The sequence below is a fragment of the Bidens hawaiensis genome, unplaced genomic scaffold (assembly GCF_021521415.1).
Source record: "Bidens hawaiensis isolate Kalapana, Puna unplaced genomic scaffold, B.hawaiensis_p1.1 tig00061072_1, whole genome shotgun sequence".
Taxonomy (NCBI): Eukaryota; Viridiplantae; Streptophyta; class Magnoliopsida; order Asterales; family Asteraceae; genus Bidens; species Bidens hawaiensis.
The window spans coordinates 10,866-18,669 of record NW_027500994.1 but is presented as its reverse complement, the minus strand read 5'-3'; the positions used below and the strand labels follow the sequence as shown (position 1 = coordinate 18,669).

At 34.9% G+C, this 7,804-nt stretch overlaps 2 pseudogenes; one reads left to right on the top strand and one right to left on the bottom strand.

Moving 5' to 3' along the window:
- Nucleotides 1–210: 210 nt before the first annotated feature.
- LOC143603258 (uncharacterized) lies at nucleotides 211–2,423 on the top strand (annotated as a pseudogene).
- Nucleotides 2,424–5,191: 2,768 nt separating this feature from the next.
- On the bottom strand, nucleotides 5,192–7,457 carry LOC143603257 (pectinesterase pseudogene; annotated as a pseudogene).
- Nucleotides 7,458–7,804: the final 347 nt, after the last annotated feature.

Below are 7,804 nucleotides of genomic sequence, written 5' to 3'. Positions count from 1 at the left end.
AAATTATCAAGGGTTAATTAATTTGTAAGTTTGCTTGTTTATTTGTGTGAGTCGGCCATCTTAGATTAATGTGATATTAATTTTGCTTTGGCGACAAGTTTCTTTGTTATAAATTATGAAATAAAAAGTGTTACGCTCACAATATATATTCCAAAAACAAATCTTCAATAATCATCAGCAAGCGTTCAGAAACCCTAGCTTCATATCTCCATGTATATCTTGAAGCAAGAGTTACTAAACAAACGTCAAACTCTCTCCGAACAGACGGCCGGACGTAAGGTCTTCAACCGATCAGAGATCAAAAACAAACGACATCGTCAAGAAGAGATCAAACCCGTGTCCAAACCCGAACCCGGAGCTGTGACATGTTCTATAAGCAACGAGCAAAAACTAAGCCTACCGAACACGAGGTTATTCGTCAGCTTCGGTTATTAAAACAACCAGTTACATTGTTTTCAGAGAGTGAAGAAGACCGATTGGATCGGTTGAATTACGTTGTGCATGCAAGGTTGTTTGAGGGTGATGATGGTAGGCGAACGAATGGTAATGATGATGATGCTAGTATTGAGAGGTTTAAGCGTATGAAGACGGAGGATTTGTTTGAGCTTTGTGATGAGGATAAGATTGTTGTGTCCTTTAATAAGTTGTTGATTGAATGGAAGCATGAGTTGGATGAGATGGCGGAAGCTGAGAAGAAGACTGCGAACTGGGAAGTTAAAATCGGCAAATTTTAATCAGTGTGTTAGCTGCTTGAATCCTCTATTCAACTTGTGCAGGAAGAAGGTATTTTTATTATTTCGTGTTCATATATTCTTTAATTTGATAAACGAACGAACATTTAAAAATATTTTTTCATTTAGTATGGCTGTTAAGCGAACGAACATGAATACTTGTTTCGTTCGTTCATTGTGTATGTTCGTTTAACTCATTAACTATGTAATTTTATAACTTTTTAGAGCATGTTTGGAATTGAGTTTGAAAAATGCTTATTGGCTTATTGGTGTTTTCAACAAGCCAATATATTAAAATGTGTTTGGCAATCACAAAAATATTTCTTATTTTAGCTTTTTAATTAAAAAGCAGTTTTCTAAAAGCTCCAAATCCTGACTTTTCAAAATGGTTTTTTTGAAAAAGCCAATAAGCCAATAAGCACTTTTCAAACTCAATCCCAAATGTGCTCTTAAAATAATTAAATATGGAGAGTTGGATACTTGGATGTCGATTTGTTCACTTCCGCAAGTCTCTTGTCTCCTTTGTTATATCATTTGTTGGTTAGTAGTTGGCATTATTGGATGCTTAATGTATTAGACATGTTCGTTTGTGTTCATTATGTTTGTTTATGCATGTCGTTTGTTTGTGTCTGTTTACATTCGTGAACTGTTTGTTTAGATTTTTATTAAGCGAACATAATTGAACATGGTGCATGTTCATATTCTTGACGAATAAACATGAACAAGAAAGTCTGTTTGTTTTATTGTTCGTGTTCTGTTAAAGTTGAATGAACGAACACGAACATGTCTCCATTCGTGTTTGTTCGGTTAGCTAGTTTACACGCCAATTTAAAAGCCTTTACATGATAATATAAACTAAATATGGATAGTTCATTAATGTTCGTTTATTTCCATTTGTATATGTTCATGTAACTCGTTAACTATGTAATTTTATAAATTTTTTAAAATAACTAAATATGGTTGGTTAGATACTTGGATGCGTTTGTTCCCAGCCACGGGTCTCCTGTCTCCTTTCGCTAGATAGTGTTTGTTAGCCATTAACTTACTGGATACTTAATGTATTAGGCGTGCTCGTTTAGGTTCATTAATGTTCGTTTGTGTTCATTTATGTTCAATATTTTCGTTTGTGTTAGTTTACGTACATTCATGAACTTTTTGTTTAGATTTTTGATAAATGAACATAAATGAACACGAACATGTTCATTTTCTTAATGAACAAACATGAACAAGAAAATCCGTTTGTTAAATTGTTCGTGCTTGTGTTCGGTTAAAGTTAACTAAACGAGCACGAACATGTCTCCGTTCGTGTTCGTTCTGTTTGTTTACAAGCCAGTTAAAAAGCCTTTACATGATAATATAAACTAACATTGTGTTATTTAATTATTTGAAATGTAGGTTCAGTGCAATGAGATTAGACAAGCATTAACGCTAGTGGTGAACTGCTGCATGAAACGAGATTACTCGGCTGCAATGGATCATTACATCAGAATTGCAGTAGGGAACTCACCATGGCCCATTGGTGTTACTATGGTTGGTATTCACGAACGTTCAGCCCGCGAAAAGATTCACACCAACAGCGTAGCCCATGTCATGAACGATGAAACAACTCGAAAATACTTGACGTCAGTTAAACGATTAATAACGTTTTGTGAACTACATGACCACATTTGGGATGATGGCTCATTTGGCTAGATTAATGTAGATCCTGAAATATTTTTAATCGTTTTCTTTCTTTTCTCGAATTCGATCAAAAATGTCATTTTACAGCTTTGATTGTTTCTATATGTGTGTCCTTAACAAGTTTTAAATGTTGATATATCAAATAAAAAAATAACTGATTTCTTACAAACTTTTGATCAGTAGTGTAGTACATTCTACTATATATATAGTTTTAATCTTCTATAGGCTTTTTTGTAATGACCTATAACGGGTTTAAGATCTTCTGCAGCGTTTATTTTACACCCTTGCAATGAATAGCCACCGCTTTCATTATAATATTTCCGATCATTAGCCGTCACAACTACCCACCTCTGGGAAGTGGTTTCCTAAGGGAGATATCACAGTCTTGGAACACGGCGTGGCCGGCCCCAAAAATGAAATCTACAGGTCCAAAGATTTGTCATACCTTTTAAAATTGTTTGCAACAAACTTTTTTGTACCAAAGTTTACTTTGTAAATAAGAACATAGATTAAATAAAATACTAGATTTTTTTTTTTATTGAAAGAATGATAGTTAATTAAGTAATCATATATAAATAAATATCAAAGAGTATTTAGGCTAGTGGTATCAAGGTGTTACCATTGGATAAGGTTTTGCTTTTTCAAACGAAGATAATAAGGTTTTCTTTTTCAAACGACGATATTCATATAAAACCAAATGTATATGCTTATGAAATGTGGCCGACGTTCCCATCACATCAACACCGCAATGTCGGTTACCCGTGATGACCGTCTTACCCATTCCATCACCGTACATCTGAATAAAGCGAACATCTTGCGGGATAACAATGTTTTCTTCATAGACCCCACTTTTCACATAAATGGCATACCCCTGACCCCATATGCGGTCATGTCCTGCAGATAGCTTCTTGAACTGTACAGCCATCTTTAGCCACCACAACGTCTGGCTGAACATTCGTTGCCAAATACGACAACTTGTATTCGTCCCTAAACTTCCATTCTACAGAATTACTACCCATAATTGCAACACTAATAGCCAAAGAGTTAAATAGTAATTGAGTCAAATTGGTAGATATTGCAGGTAACATGTTGTTGGTTATATTAATCGTCTCGAACCCTTTCTTACACACGTTGATGTAGGTTAAACCAGCACTGAGCCACGTGTGTACATCACGTTGGCTGTTGGTGTGGTCAAGGATCGTGTTCAGTGTGCACACGATCCCATTAAAGTAGTCAACGCAGCTATGCCATAAGCTTTTTCCTGGAGTATTCGTGTAGTTGGTTTCGACCCTTTTGGCTCGTTTCAAGACCGTATGTGCTTCGTCTATGGCTACTTTCACATTTATATCTAAGAACTGGCTTATATATATGTTAGCGATCGAGTTGTTGCTCAAGACAACGTAGTGTTTGCATGTTTCGTAGTGTGGGGTTTGAGTGCACCCGGCGGCGAAGGTTAACCGGTCACCCCTGTTTTTTCACTTAGTAGGGTAAATTTTGGTGATTTCATCCGAAAATTTTTATATGTATTGTGCTCGGTCACCCCTGAGATATTTTTCAAAGAGCTATTGAGTCCGTGACTTCGATCACCCCTATTACTTAGGCCAAGCTTCTCCACTGAGTGCACCACCGGTATATGTTGCCGATGGTGGCAGTTTTCAATAAGCAAGAGAAGATGAGTGTAAAAATGGTGCATGTGAAGAGAGGACTAGCCTTCGTAGTCATGGCCATGTTTAGAGTATTTGATTCGTGTATTACTTCATGAAAGTTAGAATGTTGTTTGTACTACTAAAAAGGTGTAGTAATTGATGCCATTTATGCCATTTTCACTTTTTATATGTTGTTCCATTTCTTGCATATGACTTCCACATCTGATTTATTGCTTAAAAGATTTGAATTGAATTAAGGCAATACCTCTACGCTCCAGCTTACGGTAAAATCAAGCGAGACGGGTACGCAAGAAGCTAGGCTAGCTAGTGTTCTAAATATAAAGTTTTACCAATGTGAAACGGGTGTGATATTATGTGATACGTGTCTGATTATCCAAAATCATATCGTGCTCATCAATCAAGCTCTTCTATACCAAAAATATTAATATATTTTATAATCTATAATAAAACGTATTTTGAAGTTGTTAAAAAGGATAAAGTTTAAACTATATTAAAAATACGTAGTTAGAATTGTTATGAGAATTTTAACGGGTAAAATTTAACCTTGTAAGTTTAGTAATTAAACGGGAATCTTAATACTCGTGGGAAAAATGTAATTCTTTTTATTTTTTATAATTTTTGTTCTTGTAATTCTTTTATTTCCGTGCTTAATGTAATTCTTTTCATGCCTTCTTTGGGAAGATTTGTATATTCTATCTTTTCATTTATTAATATGCTTTGGATTTTGTAGCGTGTGCTTTTGGGTTGTTTATGAGATAAGATTATATGATTGTTTATGGCTTCAATGTACGAAAGCGTGGTTAAATAGATGAAGTGTGTGTGCTCAACTAATATCTATAACTATAGTTTATGAATGTTACTATGGATGATTAGATATAAATATTTGATTATATATTATTATTTGTTCCACTTATTTTTATTAATGGTTTTTTAAAAACTAGTTTTAATTGTATTTAGTTTTAATAATAATAATAATAATAATATAACTATCATCATTTGTCATAAATGAAAATTGCATGGTGTTCTTACTCTTAACTGAATTATATTATATTAGGCATCCAATAAAAACATAAACATTGGTTATAAACTTTTGGTATGTAGGTTTGTAACCTTTTACAAATTTTCAAGCCCAGACACAAAAGGTATACCAGATGCCTGAATCCAATCGCTTCCAACGAAACTAGCAACAGTGAACTTTTGGGCGATATTCGGGTCCGTTATCGCTTGGTAATGAGGCCATTTTACCCTATGATCAGTAGACGACCCCGGTCCATAATTCGCACACTCCCCACAATAAACCGTCTTGTTGAAACCCCAACTATCAGCCCATCCAAGCGGGTCCACAAAATCATCAAGAAAAGATTGCATATACACTGTCCGAGCGTACGGAAACCATGGTCTTCCTAGAAAAGCTTTATTGTATTCTCCTATAACGGGCTTAAGATCATCTGCAGGGTGTATTTTACACTTTTGCAACGAATATCCTCCGCTTGAATTATGAAATTTTAGGCCATTAGCCGTCACAACCAACCCTCCTCCGGGATGTGGTTTCCTAAGGGAGATATCGCAGTCTTGGAACATGGCCCGACCGCTGCCGAAAATGAATTCTACAGTTCCAGAAATCTGGCATTCTTTGTAAAATTGTCTGGAACGGTACGTAAATAGTGTGTCTTGGTAGACTTCAAAGGTGCATCGATAGAAGGCTGATCTGTCGGAGCCGGAGAGGAGCGCCACCGCTTGCCCACCGTCTGGTCCAGCCGTGTTCCGGAACGTTAAATATAAACCGAGAAATCTACGACTCCAAACTTCTGCAACCCACATAAGCCATAATTGGTTAATTTATTAAACGTTACTCTAAATAAGAGGAATAAAAAACTATTGAAATTACAACAAAAGGGTCACAAACTTTATTTTATTTATATAATACCCGTAATCAAACCTTAATTTAATTTTTCAATATGAATTTAGTTACATTAGCGATTCTTTTTTTTTAAGTTTAACTTAAACGAAAAGTTTCACAAAATTAATATCCAAATTATAACAAATGAACGTAAACGAATTAAAAATTAAGTAGATAATTCATTTAACGTTTCACTAAAAAATAAACATAACACAACATAAATTAATTAAAATATGTTCAAGTATATTATTGACTTCTTACAATAAATAAACTAAGATCCAAAAAAACACATTCACAATATTAGAAATGAAAATTTTAAACAACCCATGTAATACGATGGATAAAAATATAATAAATAAATAAAAAGGAAATAAAATAATATAATACTTGAATATTTAATATTTACTTTCAATGATTATTAATGCAACTTAAATTGCAGTGTAACAAACTTTTTCTTATGTCCAGTTTTAATTTATTATTCAGATAGAATTAAAATGAATATATATTAAAAGAACAATAAGTGAACGTTTGATCATATGAAGACAAATATTCTTCAATCTTCATGCAGACTTTAAAAGGTTTAATTATATAAAAACAACAATTACTATAAATGTACTTACCAAACGTAGATGACTCCTTCAAGCCACCACCATGCTGGTTACCCGAGATGATTGTGTTACCTATTCCGTCACCATACATAGTAATAAACTTAAACTTAGGTTCTAATGGAATAAAGACTTTTTCTTCGTAGACACCCCTTTTCACGTAAATCACATACCTATGACCATGTCTACGGTATGGCGTGGAGTTTACTGCTTCTTGAACCGTAGTAAAATTTCCCGAGCCATCTTTAGCCACCACAACGTCTGGTTGTATATTCAACGTCAAATTTGGCAACTTATGTTCGTTGATAAAATTCCATTTGTTCAACGATGATGGACTGTTACCCGTGATAACAACACTAATTGCTAGTGAGTTGAGTAGTAGTTCGGTCAAATTGGTAGATATTGCTGATAACGTATTGTTGGTTATGCCAACGCTCTCGAACTCTTTGTCACACACGCTGATGTATATTAAACTATCGCTAATCCACGTGTGGATGTCTTCTGGACTAGGTACTTCGTTGGTGTGGTCAAGGACCGTGTTCAATGTGAACACGATCCCATCAAAGTAGTAAACGCAACTACGCCATGCGCTCTTTCCTGGAGCACTTGGGTAGTCGGCCCCTTTACCTTGGGCTTGTGTCAGGACCACACGTGCTTCATCTATGGCTGCTTGCACGGTTATATCTAAAAACTGGGTTATGGATATGGTAGTGGTGGAGGTGTTACTCACGGCAAGGTAGTGATTGCATGTTTGGTAGTGAGGGGTTTGAGTGCACCACCAGTCTAGGCTACCGGTGGTGGCGGTTTTATCCGAGCAAGAGATAATGAATGTAGTGATGAAGCATATGAGAGAAATAACTAGCTTCATATTCATGGTTGTGTATGTGTTCGGATTGTTTGACTTGTGCATTTCTTGACACCCTATTTATAGAATTGTATTGAAAAGTTAAAAATTTATTTTTAAATAATGACGACGGTATATTACATTCACATTTGCTTTTGTACTCAAATGATTTATATTGAAGTAAATGCACTACTCTTCACTAATTAATATCAAACCAATGGTTTAACAAACCAATAAGTATACCATATACACATATATGTGGGTATGCCTGTAAACGCACTAAACGCTCAGCAAACATACTGTTTGATGTGAAGTTTGTTTATGTACGTTCGTTTAATAAATGAACGAGCATGTACAAGGAATTTCGTTCGATTAGC